The sequence below is a fragment of the Nothoprocta perdicaria genome, unplaced genomic scaffold (genome assembly GCF_003342845.1).
Source record: "Nothoprocta perdicaria isolate Ctin4 unplaced genomic scaffold, notPer1 scaffold_42, whole genome shotgun sequence".
Lineage (NCBI taxonomy): Eukaryota > Metazoa > Chordata > Aves > Tinamiformes > Tinamidae > Nothoprocta > Nothoprocta perdicaria.
Window position 1 is genome coordinate 3,604,075 of NW_020455666.1, and position 20,310 is coordinate 3,624,384.

The following is a 20,310-nucleotide window of genomic DNA, read 5'->3' on the forward strand; positions in this document are numbered from 1 at the left end:
CACTGAGATTGTGTTTCAGCATAGCAGGTTGCCTTGGATTGCTGCAGTGATTGCTGGAGACCTCTTCCCAGCTGCCTGGTAGGTGGAAGCACAGAGGAAGTTCTCCTAATATCCTGTGTTCCTGGAGACAGGCAYAAAAACCAAAATGTTTAATGGAAACTTGGATCTCAAGCACTGAGATCCTTTGTTTATTTGTGGTTTTCTGTCCTTGTCTAGAAAGATAATATTGTTGCCTCAGGCTGGTGAGCGTAACCAAAACTGCTGACCTGAGTGTTGCTTGGAGGTTGAAAGAGAAGGAAGGCAGGAGTGAGGATAGGGGAGTGAGGACTGCCTTTCTTCAGTGTGTTGCTTACATTTTTAATTCCTTTTGAACTTCACATTCAGATTTTTCAATGTAAGGACACCCAAAGGGATGCTGGATATTAGCATATTAAAAAGGGAGTGTGGGATTAAAAAAGAATAGCTCCTACAGAGTTTCAAGGGGGAATTTGATTTGTGCTCTTTTTTTGTTCTGGATTCTTAGAGCACTCAGATCCACCTGAAGGATCAAAAATGTCCTCAAGTCCTTAGACAGATGACTCGGAAATACTTGAAATGTGTTTCATTTTATGGTAAGTTTAATGTTTCTAATCTCAGTGCAATTTACAATTATAATAAATATCACAAAAAAATTAATGTGACCACTTCAAATACAAAGGARCGACAAAGTGTAATCTGAGAATTTTATCAACATGCAATTTCCTTAACAAAAACATCAATGTATCATTTCAGCATGCTGAGAAATATTTATCTTTTGGGACAGCAAAATCATTTGCAGAACGTTTTAACTGCTAAATAAATATTTTACTGGCAACTTCTGAGGCATCATAAATGCAGTCAATATAAACAAAGCAATGTGGAAACCAGCTTCAGTCTCTGTTCAAATGACTTGGCTAGATCGTGGCAACACAGGACTCTGGGATGCATTTGGCTGAGTCTCAGCATTTGGAAATATCTCATTTCTTCCTGCTATTATAAGCAAGTTTACTTAGTTTATTTTAAAATTCTGGCAATTAAACGTACAGCAAGCTTTTAGTTCTAGTGATGCAACTAGTCGGCATTTAAATGTAGCCTGTTTTTTTAATAGTTATTATTTTTTAATTGAATCCAGTGCTTATGAAAAATACTGTTTTTTCAGCCTTAAAGGCGGAGGTTGTCTGCTTGGCTATGGAATAGGAACATCACGGCCATGCTAGTTTGAACTTCCCCCTGGGCTGCTCATCTCTGTACTTCATCTCTGACCTGTAACTACATTTTTTTTTCATTGTCCACTTTATCCATAGCCTCTAACCTTCCAACTGAATTGACACTTGTAAGGACTGTTTTAGAAAGTGCATCTGTCCATTTGAAATAAAGGAGAATTATTTTGTAGAAGTAGCAGAGTAGCATTGGAAATCTATTCCTTCTCGAGACTGTCATTGTAGAACTTATTTCTAAGGACTATTAGTGACTCTTCTAAACTGTCTGAGCTGAGATGGTGGTTTCTTTATTGTCTAGTCATTACTTAGCACTTACCAACTTGAGTTTTGTATATGGATTATTCTCAGTCTAAGGATATGAAACTACCCTAGATTATCTGTCTGCTCTGTGTTACTTTGCAAAATTCACTGTTTAATCTAGCTTTTTACAGAAGCTGCAGCCTTTTCTATTAAGGAAGAGGGGTCTGAGGAGGATTAGTAAACTCTTCCTTGAAGAATGAGCAAGAACGTTGCCTTACAAAGGACAAGAATTTTGGGCCGCCTAGCTGACAAATGTAAAACAAAATAACTGTGTGGGRGAGATCTGCCATTGCTGAACCATCTGCAGCCCACAGGCCAACTGCTTTATTTGAGAGGAATTCAGGAAAAGCAAATCATCCTGAGTGAGCTAAGGTCCAGGAGGTTGGGAGATTAAAAACTGAGATGAAGATACCTGGTTGAGCAGTCATCCAAAGCAAATGAATGAGTTTAACCTCTTTGAAGGCATTTCTCTGTAAATATAGAAGCATCCATTTTTCCATTCTCATTGAAGCAAATATGAAMTAATAGGGAAGAAGCTGGTGATAGCTAGAGACATCTTGCAATTGGCTGGGTGATCTACCAAGACACATGTCAAATATGTGACATTCCAACTGATTAGCAAAGTGGGTAAAGGGGCAGACACAAATTGGTACAGACTGCGCTTTGGGTCTTTGTATGTATAGATACACTGTATAGTAATAACACCTTTTTTTTTCCTGCGGCTTGAGAAAATACATAATGTTTTTGAGAACTCTGAACAAGTTGGGGTAAATTTATCTTTTGAAGGGGATATAACTCAGTCTAATACGTGAGGTGTTAAATGTCTACCATTGACTTTTATGATTTACATTTTCTTTTTAGTAATCTAATCAAAGATATAAGAAAAACCTTTTTTTTGCATTGTATTTACTTTATGGAGTGAATATTTTCCCTAAGCATTTGGAGTACAATTAAAGACATACAAATACTATATGATACAGAGAAAGGTGAACACATGTATCAATGCTTCTTTCAGATGTGACTGGGAAATAGATTATTGTGCTCCTAATTGGGTATAAAAATTACTTAGAGGCAAAAGTTTATTCAATCAAAAAATCCATTGAAATGGCTATGTTACTAAGGTTTCTTGGTAGTAACTGCAATTTAATCCTTGCTTAAAAGGATTCTTTTGATTAATTGAATGCAAAGGAAGAAGCCAATAATATTATTCCTCACAAAAGAAACAGCTATTTTTAGGCATTTGCTTAAATTTTAGGTTGCTTTGTTCCTGTTAAATCTCAGTCTTTACTTTGGCAAAAATCCCATTTTAAAAGCATGTTGCAAARCACTGGGGCTTTAGCTGGCCTAAGAATTATGCATATGCTTAAGGGCTTTGCTGAATAAGTTTTAAGAATGGATTCTACAGAATTCAGACTATCAGTGGATTGCAGAAAGTGATCAAGATTAATTGCACAAATAGTAGTTAGGATAAAAGCTCTATTAAACAGCATTTGGGGAACAAGAGTGACTCTAGGTTTAATGAAAACTGTATGTAGATTCTGGTAGCTGTGCCTAATTGAATACAGTTCTGATTGTTTTCAGACAATTTGACTTAATATTTATTGTAAGAACTTAAAGATAAATTTATTTTTTAATGGTATTTGCATGACCTTTAACACCTTGAGTCTCAATTGTTTGTTTTAATTTCCTTCCATATTTATTCTGCAAGAATATAAAGTAGGTACAGAAAATGAGGTACACGTGCACACAGGTTAGCTGATATATTATCTACATATCTGACTACAGCTTCTGGGAAATAGACTGAGAGAAGGCGACATTTTTCTCTTGAAACAGACTATTTGCAGAACTGGAGAGAATGCTGAATAATTTGCCTCATTTAAAAATGATGGACCTGTCTGCTACCTAAATACAGTAAGCTTAAATGGGATTGATGGGCCATAAATATTGTGATGACCTTCTGATACATCAGGTAATTTTTTGTTTGCTTTTTTCTTCATCTTGTCTTTAGTGATATCTAGGTTGATACTTGTTGACTTCGACTCCTGACAAATACAGTGGTCTTCATTTTCTTTGTTTTCTGTTTTTTCTTTTTTTTTTTGAAGAAAAATGTCCTTAGTTTTTTATGTAGCAGAAAAAAAAAAGTAGTGTTGCCATAGTTTGGGGAATGGTAATTATGTGTGAATGTAACTTAGATAAGTTTGTTAGAATCATGGCTTGTCACCAGTGCAGACTGAATTGTAATGTGGAATTTTGGATGTAGCTTGTTTTAAAGTGGTACTTGTCTACCCCCCAGAGCTACTACTTTAAGTAGYAAACACTAAACAGTGTCAAACTCTGCCGCTGAGGCGCTTCTAGTAGTCAAGGTGTCTTTGCTGTCTTATTGTTTTCCTAGATGATCTAATTAATTCATTAAGGATAATTATGTAAATGTGTTTCTGTGTCTAAATTGTATAGACTTATCAAAATGTCATTCTAATTCTGAAATCTTTCCATTATTAAGAGGAAAAATTCTACAATGAAACAGGGGAAGAATGAGGYTGATGGTAAAATCCATGGTTTTGCATGAGCTAAGAACGCATGATTGTTCACAAATTGAGTGTTGTTGCACAGGGGTTGTTCCATGCACCTTAAAAGCAATATTAAAGAAGCCTCCAAATTGCAGGAACCTATCAGAGAACCTTACCTCGTCTTGCTTCCTGATACTAACAGGAGGAGAGAAAAGTTTGTTCTCTTTACTGCTTGGGCTATGATTTAACTTTGCTGTGGCTCCTGATGACCTGCCAGACTGAGAAAAAGGAAGAGAGCTACTTTAGAAATGTACAGGTGACTTTCATCTGAGTGGCACTGCGAAGACAAGAGACAACTCTAACTGCTTTCATGGTAAGTTTGTGTTCAACCGCAAGTGTGTTCCATGTCTGASGTTCATATTAGCCCACCCCATCCTCTGGCTGCTACCCAAAAAGAAAGGTAATGTTCAGTTCAAGTCTGCATTATGCATCGTTTGCTATTACAGACATAGGAAATGGCTTTTACATGTTTAAAATCATCTTCTCTTGAATAATCTAGATTAAACTTTGACCAAAGGACCAAAATTTAGATATAATTTGAATTTCTTCTCTCTTTATGTAAATTAATCTGGGACTGGAAGGTTGTGTTGGAGATTAGATGGAGGGGAAAATATGTAAGTGGTTCTGAGAAATGGGCTCGTGGGATRAACTGCTGGCTGTGACTTGTGTAGCATATGTAGTTTTGATAGGGACCTGGATATAGCAAAAATYATTTTGTTGTTCTCAGTCCCGTTACTGGGACAGAAAAGATGTCCAGAAGGTATTTGGACTTCTCCTTAGCTTCAAGTCCCTTCTTCTTGCAGAAGAAAAGAGCTTTTGTGTCCTTAATGAATTTTCGCATTGCCATTGAAACTTTAAGGGCATTAAGGGCATTAAGAAAAAGAAGWGTGAAGGCAATTAAGGGAAAGCATGGGGGACCATGTCTGTGAGGGTGTTATTTAACCTGATTTACCAAAAGTTTGAGTTTCTTCCACAATCCCTGTCTGTTGGCATGAAAATTACTGACTKTACCCACACTGTCCTATAGAGATTGAACTTTGCATCTGTCTTATCTCTGCTCTTAGGTGCATTTGTATATTCAGCTCCCCTTGAAATCACCAATATGTGTAGAATGATTCAAATGACGATACTTAAACATGATTAGATGGAAGATAAGGTGGTTCCTAAACTACTTCAGAGAGTCATACGACTAAGGTGTAAGAATTTAGTAGTAGCTTGTTGTGCTCAGATGGAACTCCTGGTAGAGAAGTTCTGTACAGAGTCAGGCAACTGCAGAACTGCTGCCCACATACTTGGATCCTTGAAGTAACCCTTGCACTAAACTCCTCTTTTGGAGAGTAGTAGATTGCCTTTTTAGTGCCACATATCCTGATAGGGAGAGGAATACCAYGTCCAGGAGTTCATGGAGAAGTAGGATAATTAAGGACACTTCTGTTTTTTCAGCGTGTTTTCTGAGAAATAAGACTTGCATGATGATATTGTCATTCAGTCCTCCCAGCACATAATAGGTCCAATATGCTTTCAGAAGCTGTTACCTGTTCTCAATAAGACTTGGCAGTAGCATGGAGATCTCAGAAATACTGGTAACCTTTAACTTCTGTGAAAATAGATTAGAAGAGGTTGGGAGACCTTCTCCACACCAAGGGCACTGATGTGCCTAAGGATCATCTATTTGGTTACCTAATTTCTGATTAGGCAATGAGTGTGTGTATATAGTGTATATTTGGCTCAGACTCGGGTGCGCTATCTTTTTGCTCTAGTCAGATTATGGGAGGGAGCTGAGGTTCCTGTGTTGCCTTTAGGGAACCTGCTGGAAAGTAATGTTCTATTGAAACAGAGGTATAGATTAGAGACACAGGAAAATATAAAACTCACAGGAAAGCAGACCTCATTAGGTCTTTGGCCATCTTGAGTTTTTTTGTCTGCTTCTTTGTGTGGAGTTAGAATAAGAAGGAAGAGAATTTGGTTTCCTTCCAGCTTCCTCAAACCCTGTATTTCTCTATTTCTGGCAGATATCAAGTTCAAGAAAACATCCCTGTGTTTCTGGTATTGAATTTCTGAACAGAGACTGGGTGAGTGTTACTCAATTGTATTTTCTTTCGGTTATAGAAGTGTCAATGTCAGTTGTTTAAAATCAGGAATCAAGCCTTCAAGAATCAAGTGGCTTCAAAAAAAACCCCAGRTTTAAAGCAATAATGGTGAGTTCAAAATTGCTTGTACACCATTCTTAAAGCTTTGCTATTCACCAATGAAACTTAGAGACATAAACTGTTAACTTCGGTAAAGAAAACTCTCTACTATCAAATTCGAGATAAATGATAACAGGAAATAATGACAATCATCAGGTTTAAAGCTTCTTCCTAGTTTATCTGTGGCAATATTGCAAAAAGAAGTCAGTGTGTTTAATCAAATTTCTAATGCTCTCCTTAGTTATATAGGATGACAGGAAAAATTACTCATTCACTTTTAAAATGTTAATACTSTGGTGCTCTATTTAATTCTTGACTTTCAATCTCCTGGTTCAGATGAGCAGTTTTGATGGACAGCTGTTCTCTTAAGGAAGTGTAATGAGTTGGGCTGTGAAGCATTGGAGAATTCTTCTGTATCTAAGTTGATGAATGCTCATTTCCTCAAATCTGTGTGGTTTCACCTGACTTGTGGGAGTGCTGTGGGGTTTTCTCATGAACATTTGTAAAATGCTCTGGGATTTCTTTGTAGGAGATGCTTTAGTGGTTTGTGGTGTTTTRTAAGCAGTACATGTTACTGGTTTTGCATGTGATATCAAAAGTGTAGCTTTCCTGACTGCTTCTGAATTCTCATCAAAAAATGTCCAGGAAGTTTCTTTTAAATATGAGGTAGAAATCAACATAGCTCTGATCTCTAACTGTAGCATACAGTACATTTTGCTGTAGAAATATTATTGTATTGTTAGAGAAGCATTGTTATGTGCACCTGTATTCTGGTACTAAAAATATAGCWGGGAATTGGATACCAAGGCAGCTGAAGAAACCAGCAGACCAATAGTACTAATATTTCACTGAAAGTTTTGTGCGAATATTAACGGGCTTTTGTGTGTCTTGACAGGCTAGCTAACACATAATGTTTTCTGGCTGATTTATTCCAAACCTTACACTTTAAACATTGTATTTATCAACCCTTTATTAAACATACAAAACAAGACCGCACTCGCCAAAGTCTGTCACAACCCATTTTGTTGTCACAGTGCATTTTGGTATATGCTGAGGAATGAGAGTCCAAGCCACAAAGTCGGCTTGTTTTAGCCTCAATGTTTTTTAAAATGCATGCAGTTTAAAATAATACATTATTAAGGTATTCTGCCTTGTCAAAATTAATAATTAATATCGCATTTATGTTCCCCATGCATACACAGAGTCTTTCATTCACTTCAGTGGCTACACTAGGCAAAGCTATTTCTATTACAGCCAAGCGGCTATGAATTGTAACCTTTTCACATACCAGAAGTGCATCAGGGAATTTGAACTGGCAGCTTGGGACTGCTGTCTTTTGATTCTCTGGYGTGCATGTGTGTGTTTCTATATAGGAGCTTATGTAATATTAGTTTTCTTGCTACTTGGTAAGTTGTCTGAGCTTGTATACAATCTGTCCTAATATTAAAAAAAATGGAAATTTTAAGAGGAAGGGGAAAATATATGTTTATTTTTAAGATACTAGAGATACTTGAATCTTGGAACTAAGGAGCAATTTAACAGCTGATTGAGAATGTTTTTAAGACTYATTTCTAAGGAGGAACAGAATAATCTGATCAAATATCATATCAGGTAGCATAACAAAAATTATCCTGTTAAGAATAGAGATTACTTTTCTACTTACAGAACCACATTCCTGCAGTCAGTGCTCAGAGAAGGTGGAGCGTGGAATGATCAACTTTAGTAGTTTTTATCATGCCCCCTTTGTACAGTTCAGACAGCAAAMTAATCATTTCCTTCCTGCATGAGGTTGAGAGAAATCCCAGCAAAAATGAAGATAAAGATTTCAGTGAGGTTTGCTCAAAGATAGTAGAAGAATTGGCTGAGATCYTATTTCTAGGTAAGTGAGTAGCTCCTTAAAAAAAAAGAGGGAGCTGAGTTCTTATTTCAATACAGTAATTAGTAGCAAACTGTTATGATTAACAGTTGATAGCATATTTACATTACATCTAATTTTCAGGACCATATATTTCTAACTTATTACAGGATTTAGGATTTCAGATTTAAATATTTATATAAACAAAAACTATAATGCAATTATTAATGTACTTATCATTTAAGGTGCCATGAAGATATTTTCCATTAAAAATATTGTCTCAGGGTTGTTCCTGGGAATATTAGGAAAAATTACTAGGAAAATTGCAAAGGATTAAAAGATGGAGCAAGACTTGTTGCTTTGTGTGGTCAGTAACCTCCTTGTTTAGGGGTGCTTAAGCTACCTTAGGCAAGGGAAGGTAAGTGGGCCGCCACAGGGACCTGTGTCACTAAGAACACCTGCTTTTGGGAATGTTGTATCCAGCATTAAATGAGAATCCTCATGTGCTTTAAGCTCAGATATTATATTTTGTTTAGAGATGTAGAACTGAATGTAGATGTAGAATCTTTTTCAATACCTTCATTTTTTCCTAAAACATAAACATTATTAAAAGGAGTATATGCAGTACTACTGAGATCCTATTTTAATACTAGGAACTTGTGAAGTATAGTAAGCTTTCTGAGCAAAATGTGGGTTTGAGTTCAATTTACCTCCAGCAATCACTTGTTGGAAGTTAGAAGGATACATATGTAAAGAACAGAGAAAGGTGGGAGGAAGCCCTACAGTACTGGAATAGGTGTAGTACTTAACATACAGTAGAGTGTTTTCTGGAAGAGAGTACGGGGACTTTCATGTCCTTAGGCATATCTGGTCATCACTTGTTACTAATGGCCATATGTTCGGTTGTGTTCCAAGTATTTAAYGGCCCAAGAGAAATATTAATGCCTCTGGCAGCTATTTAAAAGATTAGACTATGTGAGAACTAGGCTTTTACAATGATCTAGTTCCTGAAATGATGAAAATTACAAGACCCGATTGGCCATCGTTTTGCCTCTAGGACAAGACTGTCATACTGCAATAGACACTCATGAGAAACTGGACATAATAAAAAGATAGTTTTGTGTATGATTCCTTAAAGTCGATGCTGAACCGACAACACTTGGGGAGCAGGCAGGAGCAGAGGTCTCCAGGTGCTTGGATGCATTCCATACAGGAAAGGAAAGAAGAGACGATTTATTTGTAGTGATGAATTAATGTAGTGCACTGAGGACCTATTAGCACAAAGCTGGTATTTTCTGTATGCAACAGGTCATATATGCATATTGTGAACTATATTAAAACCAAAAATTATGCATGTGATGGTAATGAGGTATTTTGATGGTAGCCTCCTGAGCATGACTCAAGCAATTCTATGTGGGCAAATTTGCTGYGATTTTGGAAGGAATTTTTAATTCATTAGTGTGGTTTTGAAAGGTCTAAACACAGAGGATTTGCTGGCTCTCTCCAGAAATCTTTCTCAGTTTCAGATCTTTGTAGTGATATGTCTAACTGAGCTTATACACCTTCTTGTCTTCCTAGCAATTGCTGTGGTCTGCTGAAGTAGTGCTAGTCATAGCAGTAGTGTTTTGCATTGTTTTTGTTTTGTTTCTCGTTTTATATATACATACATATATATACATAAACACAYGCACTGCCTGTGCTGAATAATCAGTGAAGTGTGTGCAAAATGTGAGTTAAGTTTGCCAAACCTCCTTCCCTCAAAGTTATGGAGCATTCTTGTGGAAGCGAAGTTTTCAGAGTTCTTTCGTAAACAATATTTCAGAAATATTTCCCTTGAACCAGAATAGAAATTGCTTTGATAATTTGGCAGTTCTATTTCAAAATGGGTTGTAAGAGTTTTATTTTGAAAGAGTGGTGTTAGAGTAACTGCTTAACAAACAAAACTCTGAAAATATAAGCCTTATGTAAAATGCAAGAACTGAGTAAAAACTGTTTTTCTACRTCTTACATTGGTGTCACTATTTTAACTTTGTGTGAATAAAAATGGTGTTTGATTTGGCAGAGGTCAGGTAAAGTGAAATAAGCTGGCACAGCAAACAAACCTAACCGTGTATGTGCTGGAGTTATTAGACCTGGAGGAAGTGAGGAACCATACAGCATTTAGTAGAGGGTCTTGGCAACTAGAAGTAGGAAAGAATGCTATAGGCATTGATAATAGATATTAAAAAAGGATAAATACACACATATATATATTTAACCTTAACTGGTTTATAGTATGAAGATATAGTACTAGTAAACCCTAGTACCCCAGTTGAACTAGTGGCTATTTAAGTAAATATGTGTGTATGTGTGTCTATGTACATGCATACATATAGGAGTTGCTCCAGATATGTCTGGATAAAAGGAATGTGCACCTCTTCCCAAACCAGGATGCGCTCCTCAAAGCCACATGGTGATTCACTGAGTCTGACTTTGGTGGCATGGAAGATAAAGGAGGTGCAAATTACCTTTCCCAGACTGCTTGACTAGGTGGGTGGCATAAGTGTGTCGTTGCTTTCATTGGTTTTGACCCTGAAGGCGATTTGGAAAACCATTTTTCTCTAACATTTGTTGGCATTTCAGTTCTTTCTTCTGAAAACAGTGAGTGTATTAAGGTTAAGCTTACACATGCCCATTTGCAGACTCAGAATTGCTTTATAATACCTACAACTTGCAGGTACCTCTTRGTGTTTTATTCTTCCAGGTGTATTTGTAAACAGAATCTGTGTGTATATTATAAGATCAAATTTACTTTCCTCTCTACATCCTGAATTTTCACTGACTTTCCAATGTCTTAACAGTCCTGAGGATTGTGCACACTGCAGTGCTGGCAAACTCCAGTGAAGAAAGTACATGCAGAGCTGCTGCTTGCYCTGGGTGCAGCTGCAATAGGCTGGGAGACCATGAAGCTTTGTAGCACCTCCTACCCCTGGCAAAATTGGTGTTCTACAGGGAATGCTTAAATCCCAAAACAGCATACAAGCTTAACACCAAAGGTTAACTGGTGAATGAGAAGGCTGGATACAAAAGTGTTCTAGTCCTCTGACTTCTCCAGAAAACTGTCTGGTAGTTTGCATTAGGGAAAGATATTTGTCTTTTCTCTGTTTGTGATGGTCACTGATATAAAGGTAATTTCGCCGTAAATCCTCCCCAAATAACCTGGTCAAGGGTCAAACTTACTCCAGCAATCATTAGTTTGCATTTGGAGTAAAATGAAGTGTTTATAAGGAGCATTTTTTGGCAAAATTCCTCCATTCTGGAGGCTCCAGAACACAAGTGTTTGGGGTACAGGTGTAAGTGTGCCTTTTTAAAAGACTTTAAAAAAATTTCTAGATGCTGGCATACTCTTACCAGAAATGACAGTTTTAATTTGTCCTACTTTTGAATTTAAACTTTACACAGTAAGGGGTTGCTTGGAGRATAGGTAGATGTTGTGTCAAACTTCAAAAATTGTGGTGGTTGAGCATAAACCAAAATGATAGGCACTTTAGCTGGTGTGAATTTATGGCTGGAACAATTTACATTGAGAATAAACTGTTTAATGGATAGTAGGAAGGATTAAAGGATGTTCAATCCATCAGATTAATCATGTCATTCTTTCTGGTGAATGGTGCCATTATCTCTCAGATTTGCAAACTAACATTTTCAGAGGACGCATTTTTATTAGTTTGCAGCTATTGACAAAGGCTTCTCTAATTCACAGAATGATAGCTTGGGCATGCTGAAATCAGCAACAAGAATCTCACTGACTTCAATGAGTTACCCTGTATCTTTTTGATCTGTTAAATGTTAAGAAGTCACTAATGAGCACAGCTGTTTGTACCTAGTTTTTGCATCTGAATGATAAGCTTTGAAATATGCTGAATTTCAGAGGCCAATAGTTAGTGTGGTATTACTCTGTGGAGGCTTATGTTATCATTTTTCCTAAGTATTACTAAAATAGTAAGAGAACTAAAACTGACACAATCTTGCCATAAATCAGTGATGTTACATACTTATTAGTTAGATATGTGGATAAAGATAAGAAAATGCAATGATAAATTAAAAGGAGGACATAAATAGGTTTACTAAGGATTGTATCTCAAGTAAGATGGCTCTTAGTTTTCTGATGTTTTCCATTTCCCTAGTTCAAAAATTAAAAATAAGGCAATTTATTTTACCTTTTCTCATTAGCCAATGCAATGCAGGAAGACTTTTTCTTAGATAAGGAATAACGTATGAAGAGTTTTGCTATATACAAAGTACATTTCTTAAAGCTGGGAAAGTGTTTCATGGTTACGGCAGATTTTAATAAATGGAAAGGGTGTTGTCATGCTACAACTCTTCTGTGAATACATGAGATGTATAAAGTTCTTAAAGAATACRGAAATATTTAGTGTGTAAATATGCAAAACAGGCTTCAGCAGTCATAATGTCAGCTTGTCCCTTAGACTTCAGGATAGTTATTAAACAAGATCTGTTCATACTATGTATGTCTGCCTTCTCCYCAAGCTTTTTCATGGAGCCTGAATTTCACCAAGCATCAAACTGGAGTGAGTTCTGGGTCTTGGAGGCTATTTATTAATGGTTGAACCACTACCTGATCTAAAGTGTCACCTCAAAATTAAATTTAGTGTCTGCCAAATGCAAGTGTCTCGCTTTCTGGCTCTAGGAAGAACAAAAACAAACAAACTTTCAAAACACCCTCCTATTTTATCATTCTTGCACAGAAGCTTCAGGGTTACAGCCTGCAATGCAATTACTGTGACTAAGTGAATTAACATTTCAGTTGCTCTGTGGTAACAATCGGTCTGTGCATTCTTGTCCCATAGCAGAACATCATGAATTCAAATAAGTCTTCAAGTCAGATTTTGCAGTTAGTTGCAAATTACCTCGTATTTCCTGCAAGCCAGGAGACTGTATCAGACAGACATGATCACTTGGGTGACAAGAGGTAACTTATTATGCTGAGGTAATTTGATTTTCATTTGAGTCCTGACTTGGTTATTTCAGAATAAGTGAAAATATATGCTAATCTATCACCCCTGTATGCCATACTATTTTTAGTCAYCAATTACTCAGTACGGGTCTCTACTGTTGAAAGTGGGTTTGGTGTGTGCAAAAGGTGAAAGTCTTCTTTTCTTTTTTAGAAGTTTACGCATTATGCTATGGTAGATTTTCTTTGTTACTTCAAAATTTGYATAAAGTTAATTCTGGAGAAGTAATTTTATCTTTCATAGGTGTGATAGTGTTGAACATCTTCTATATGAAATAGAACACTGGGGACAAGCTCATTTAGAATCTGCAGGTGCARAGATTTGTAGAAATAGCCATTTAGCAACAGGTTTTTGCAGTGTGACGGATCTGAGCTGGGTTCCATATACTCATTGTGAATATTACAGTTTCAAGTATATCAACAATATAATGAAATGAGTGATATGGATGTTAGTGTGATATCTTTTTTCAGTAAGAAGTTAATTTTGATCACCAGGAAACAGTTAGTCAGACTTTTGGAACAAAATAGTGGGTTCCATTGAAGTCATGGTGCATTTTCCTGTTTCATTCAGCGGAGCAGTATTTCATTTGTGTGTGTTGCATTTCATTGTCTGCTTTGCTAGTTCATTATCCTTTTAGCAACGGGATGAAAATCCAATAGGTCATTGGCATATTGTTAGTTACTCTCCCCGTTAAATGTTAATTGAACACAAGAAACATTTTTGTCTACTTTTTTACTCTTTCTAGACTTGAATTTCTGCAGCAGTATAAAGGTAGATTAAATGATGCTTAATGTAGTAATCTCAAATTTCRCTATTGGATCATCTTCCCTGGTTTTCATCTCTTGTGTACAAGACAAACTTGAGTGAGGGTTACATCCAATCCAAACTGTAATTACTAGAAGTAGTCACTTCTTTGGAATCTGCACATTTTTATTTCCATGYGAGATGCAATTGAATCATTAAGGGATTTTTTTTAGCTCCAGTGTAGCATGCCTTCGGAGGAGGAAGTTGACCCCAATTTTGTAAGCGGGTGTTTATGAAGTCAAAGGTGCACTCTTAAACAGACTTAGATGCTGGGCCAGCAGCAGAATGCCCAATCCGGCACACACAGGAGAAATTATCCACGATTAAAGAGTTTCTGATTAATATGGCTCATGTGCCAAAACTGCACATGCAGCGTATGATCTCAATTAGAGTGAAACCTAATTCTTCAAGGCTAAGCTCCAGATTCATTCTGTAATTTCTTCTTTGTTTAACTTGGACTTTTTTGACAACAGGCTCTAAAAGCAATGAGGGGGGAAGGGTAGAATCCCCACCGTCACCCCTCACTATTATAAATTGCAGTTTTGTAGAAAATATCTTTCTTGTGGCACTGTTCTGAATACCTTGGCTACATAACTGCTAGAGGTTGTTGTGCATTCCTCTCAAGCACTGCCATTTAGAGTTGCTAATGGAGCTGTAACAGTTTTTGGGAAAGAATGAATACCCGTGTGCAGGTTTTCTGCTTAAAACGTAACTCTTGCCAAAGAAAACTGCTTGAAGGTGGAAAGGAATAAGTATATAATCACGCCACTGTCATTACCTCTGATATTAAGAAAGTAGGAAATGTCAAAGGCCTGTAAGAAAAATAAGTCCAGGTTTAATGAGTCTGCTGGAGAGGAATTATCAACATTAATCATTTAGCTAGTGGACTAACATAATTGGCATCAATAGAATAACTTTTTCCATCCTGGTTTAATATACAGCAGTTGCTCTAGCTTGTTTCCGAGACTTTTTTTTTCTCTCCCACTAATTCCAAAGCATTCTGGAAAGACAAAATCTGATGAACTAGTATCACTGGATTTTAAGTGCTCTTCCAAACCAGTTACTGTGCTCTTCCAGTTACTGGGAATCTAGCAATTTATGAAGTAATACATTTAGAAATGTTTAGTATAAAAGTACCAGGAGTGAATAATAGTGTAAGACTAACAGGACACATGGAATATGATTCCTTACGCCATTTCCTGTTTTTTAATAGATTATTTTTTTAAACAGGAGATGTTTGCAACATAGGCAAATTCTGAAATACAATCTGGCAGAAGACATAGCTTAAGCATAGAAAAGTTGTTTTGGGAGTGTCTATCTTTTTTTTTTGAGAAGACTATTAGCTGACATATAATACATACACCTATTACATTATAGCATTTTATAGCTTCCTTATTCCTGCTTTGTATTTAAAGAGTGAAAAAGTTAAAGCTAAARAAAGCAATGCCCTAAAAAGGGAATTTAAGAATTGTCATATGTTCATATRTGTTCTAAAGATACTATTGCAGCAGTGTGAACATCCGCTGTCATTTTATTGGTAGATTTTTTACATTTAATGCAATGTGACAATTAGATACCAATATAGACTTCCTTCTAGGGACAGAACCAACACAGTGACGAATCAAAACTCTGCCATTAGACACWGCAGGTGGCTTGAGGACAGCATGTATTCAGTCTCAGAAAGTAGCTGCCACTTCAAAATAGTTTTGTCTTGAAGTGACTTCTCCTCTCCTTCTGACATGCAGTGGCTTCAGCAAACAGCTTTTGGTTGACATCAGAGGACAACTATTTACACACTCTTCCTCTCCTGTAGTATTGTATAATCAGATGAACTCACATTTTGTGGTAACAGAATAACTGTTGTGGCTTCTGCACAGCTTTAGCTCTAGATGCTTTCAGTGAAATGGAATCCATATGCTGGGGTGACCCTTAATGAAACCCTTTCTCTAATTGCTATATTAAGCTCACTATTTCCTTGTCACTGTTTACACTTTTAAATCTATAATGTATTCCAAATTAAGCATGTTTGAATGATAGCATTCTGATTTAATTATGGACATTATCATTGATTAGGCCAGACAATCTAAACAGTGCATAAGCTTTGCTGGAATAACTTCATGAACAAAACCAGGCAACTAAGAGGTTCTTATTCTGATAAAGCGAGGATAAATACAAGTGCTGTATTAGAGAAGTTCTGACTCTGTAACTTTGCAAAATAGTAGCACTGTTCTCTAGATCATGTCCAGCTAACTAGTTTTCTGGCTAGTTAATAGCTTTTTTCTCATAAAATGTTTGAGTCTTCATATGATGTAATTTTAAATTATCCTTTATTGCTTCTAGTCACTCAGCATGCTTGTAGTAAAAATCAATATAATTAACATTATTGAGTTTTATAATACTGAAGGTATACTTCATTTAAAAATAAAGCAGAGGTTCTATCAGTACTCAGTTTCCAAATTAACATATTTAATGAAGTGATTAGGAAATTAGAGTAGAGAGGAACTAGGAATGGGAACCAAAGAGAGAACTCGTGAAGTGTGAAGTTGATCAGAGCAAGGGAGTGGGGAGACAAAAGGAGGAAAGAGGATTCAGATGTTGAAGTGATCCAGATACAGAGGATGATTCATGCAAAGCTCAGAATCCTAGAAATGGAGACAAAACAAAATGACTAGAAAAGTGAGTTGTAAAGGGAATGTGAATGGAGAAGCTGGACAAACATGAGCACCATAATCTGGACCAGAAATTTTAAAGGTTAAACAAGAGTCTAAGTAGATGGAAAAGGTAGGGAACGGAATCAAGAGCCTGTGGTTATGGATGAAGACATTTTTCAACAATGGATCTTCAGCTGGGGAGGAGGAGAGGTACAAGTTTGAGGGGTGGGAAAATAGGAAGTTGCAAAGATGTAGGGGCAGTGTGCCAATAAACATTTGGAAATGATGACAGGGAGGCAAAGTAGGGCTTTGGAGATGCTGAAAAAGAGCTGACTGCCATGACAGGCTGGATGAAAAGTTGTGAAAGGGAGCTAAGCAAATTACATCTGCTGGGGATTTGCAGGGTGGAGAGAAATATCGGAGGGGTAAGAAGTTAGAGTGTGTAAGGAAAAAATCGGTTTGGTTGTCTCCTTGTTGACAACTATTGAACTGGAAGCGAAACAAGGATAAGAGATGGGAAAGAATAAGTTCTTTTCAGAGCAATAGTGACAGTGGTGAGACTGTTGGATGAGAAATTAATTTAAAAATGCTGTCAGATGAGCTCATCCAATTAAAAAGCAAAATGGAAATGTGGAATGAAGTGGTTTTGTTATACTGCTACAAGAAAGACATGAAATAAGAGCCAAAGTGGATCAGAAAATTATAAAGTTCAGAACTCCAAGAAAGAACTCGGGAGCTCARGTACTATGGGTAGTTCGAGCAACTCCATATGAAGAGGCAGCTGTGGCTTGGCTACCGGTATGGCTGCCTCACTTTCAGTGGACAAAGGGTTGGAACTGGATTGTTCAAGACCAGGAAGGAGTTTTAGCTGGCTAGCAGAATATGTCACTGCTAAATTTCAGGTCAGCAGAGACAGAAGGAAGTTGGAGCAGCAACAGAGTGGCTTAGAGAGAATGTATGCAACACTGAATCCAGTGAAAACAGTAAAGAAAATACAGGGGAGACAAGGACAGATAGCATGGACACGAGAAGAAGTTGTGTGCAGAGTGGGGCAAGTATTTCAGAAATGTTTCTGCAAAAGAGTACATTGTATAGTRTTTTTTCCATGTCTGTGCCTTTTGGTTTATTTTATAATATACTAGCAAGTTCAGCTGTGTATGCAACAATGAGTTAAAGGACAATTTGGCATTTGAAATCCTGCAATATCAATCTCTTAACAGATTTGAGGTTTACATCTATGACTTTAAGTCAACTCTGAGTTCAGCTTTGTGATGCTTCCCAGAAGAGCTTGTAGTGCTATAGCAGGACAATTAGGTTAGGATATGTGGCACATGATTTGTTTTTGGTGATTTGGTGGCCACATKGGACAGTTCAAATTGACGAGAGTTTTGCTACTAGCCTTCAGACTTACCAAATGTGAGCTTCCTATTAGAGTATGAACSTAATTTGTATGGGACAGGAGGAAGAATAGCTGGAATAGCTGGAATTCTCACCATAGCAATTTAAAGTTCATTGGCAGAGGCTTGGATGTGGTTTTTGAATTTTTGTGCTCATGCAGATTAGAGGTAATTGCCCTGGAGCTAAAGTGCTGAGCCGCACAGCGAGATGCCTGCCGCTTGTGGAGAGCAGCAGTGCTGGTTAGTGCTGCTGATGCCCGCTTCATTCTGCAGCAGCTGCAGCTTCTAGAGTAGCCCAGTGCAAAACGTGTCATCTTCTATACGTCAGGTATTGCTATACTCTCACTTAATGCTCTATACAGCAATAACAACACAGTTTAATTTATAAATCATTATAGTGTTTGGCTATTGCAAATATATGGTAGTTATTTCTGTGCAATTGAAGCCAAATTATAATGCCATCTGAAACTCCAGGCATCAGGTAACACTTTATTTTATAAGGCAAAAATAACCATTTATTTAAATTGTAAAATTGTGTGTATTTAGAGTGACTGTTTTTCCTCTTCAAGTTTCATAGCAATTACATTGGGAGCTTTTTCCTGAAAGAAATGGAGTCCTATTTCTAAAAAAATAAGTTATCAGCAATTGCTTCCTCTGCTTGAATAATTGTACTCCAAAAAGAAACAAAGAAAATTATCCTTTAATGCTGCATAATAATTGTGGTGGTTAATCCACAAAGACCACAGATTCTAAAAGTTGTGGAATTCAGAAATTAAAGCTGTAAACTAAAGAATGCTTTTTGTGGTTGATCTTAAATGTGTTTATAAGTCAGAGAAAACTAGATTTCACTTAAAAGCACACACTAGAAAAAGTAGGGGGAAAAAAATCATTACAGACATAAGCGGAGTAGTTGACCAGAGTAAGTTTGAAGAGCTTTTTCTGCAGATGAAGTCTTTTAGTATTGCCATTTAAATACTTAGTTTTTGTTGTGAATTTGAGTGTTGCATGTGGTTTTCCTGTTGAAGTTGTTCATTTTATTGTCATTTTGTATTAGATTCTCAATTCTGAATACCTGTAGTATATTTGGCAGCTATACTGCCATCTCCTTTTGATCTCAAATCTCTATCCTCAAAGACTGGAGAGTTGAAGGTGCAGATAAATAGTAAAGTTGCTTTCTATCTGTATGTAGTATTGAAAGTAGCTCTGCTACTTTAAGGTAGGTAGCTTAAAAGAGAAGCTATTTGCAAGTTGCTGAACACTTTGCATGTGTAGCTCTTGGTGATTTTTAATGGCCTGGTTGGTTCTGTCTCTCTCTCCTTTTGTACATTTCTTTAGAATTGTTAGAGATGTAAGGTGAAACATACTTTTGAATGATTTGATGGCTTGAGAAAGTGTTAAAACCTCTGAAGAAAGGAGCTTTGGATGCCTGTTAGATCCATATACACATATAAAAGCAGTGGATTCTTGAAGGAGTTACTGTGATGCAAKGATGTTATGGAGAGAATAACACCTTACTCTAGCAAGTAGGTTTCAAATAGACCTGCCAGATAATTTATCTCCTAATTTTTTTCCTATTCTGTTATGTATAATTTTGTCTTTAATATGGTCTACATGCTTAATACTACACATTTGATGGCAWAAAATCATGTTTTCTACATGATATAACTTTTTAGGTTCTTGACTACTAGAAGATAAAGCTTCCTAGCATTTACACCTGGACTATTAATATAATTGACATTCCTGAAAAGAAGATTTTTCYGAATATCCATTTTTCCAATAGCAATAGCTTATTCTTTTGAGCTTAGCACATAAACATCTAAGTTTGCAGTAAAAGCTACAATCTTTACTTCYACATGTAATTTCTCCCTTGTGGATTTTTTGTTCCTAGCATGTGCACTGAGTGCAGTTTGTGCACAGCCTTGGGCTTCAGAAACAGTTTAAATTGGTTTGGAACAAAGTTTTGATCTGAGAATCTCAATTTTGTCTGATTTTTGTACTTGGACTTTTTTGGCTTCCTTAGTTCCTATCCCTTTCCTTCAAGGACAGAGCTCATGTCAAAAGGCTTGGTGTGCATGGGACAGCAGATCAAAAGGAAAAGCAGTGTGAAAGCTGCAGGTGAAGCACAGTGGGCATGTTCAGCTACTCATGTGCCTGGCTCAGGGAGATGAGCAGCATGATACCCCTGTCAGAATATTTTCCAATTGCAATTTTGCATGTTAAGTTTCTTCTGTAGGTAGGAAACTTTGAGAAATATCGCATTTACTGTTTGTTAGTTGTAGAGACACAATAGCCCG

The 20,310-nt window shown here is 36.8% G+C and overlaps 1 long non-coding RNA gene across 4 annotated transcripts in view; it reads left to right on the forward strand.

The window, feature by feature from the left end:
* Positions 1–527: 527 nt before the first annotated feature.
* LOC112953010 overlaps positions 528–20,310 on the forward strand; it is a 56,606-nt gene continuing 36,823 nt past the window's right edge. For 3 of the 4 annotated variants that reach the window (XR_003250497.1, XR_003250498.1, XR_003250499.1), the window contains exons 1-4: positions 528–611; positions 3,372–3,507; positions 4,248–4,418; positions 6,118–6,177. This is a non-coding gene — a long non-coding RNA (uncharacterized LOC112953010). Of the gene's footprint in view, positions 612–1,177; positions 1,284–3,371; positions 3,508–4,247; positions 4,419–6,117; positions 6,178–20,310 lie in introns of all 4 variants that reach the window. The other variant, XR_003250500.1, reaches the window with a different exon arrangement.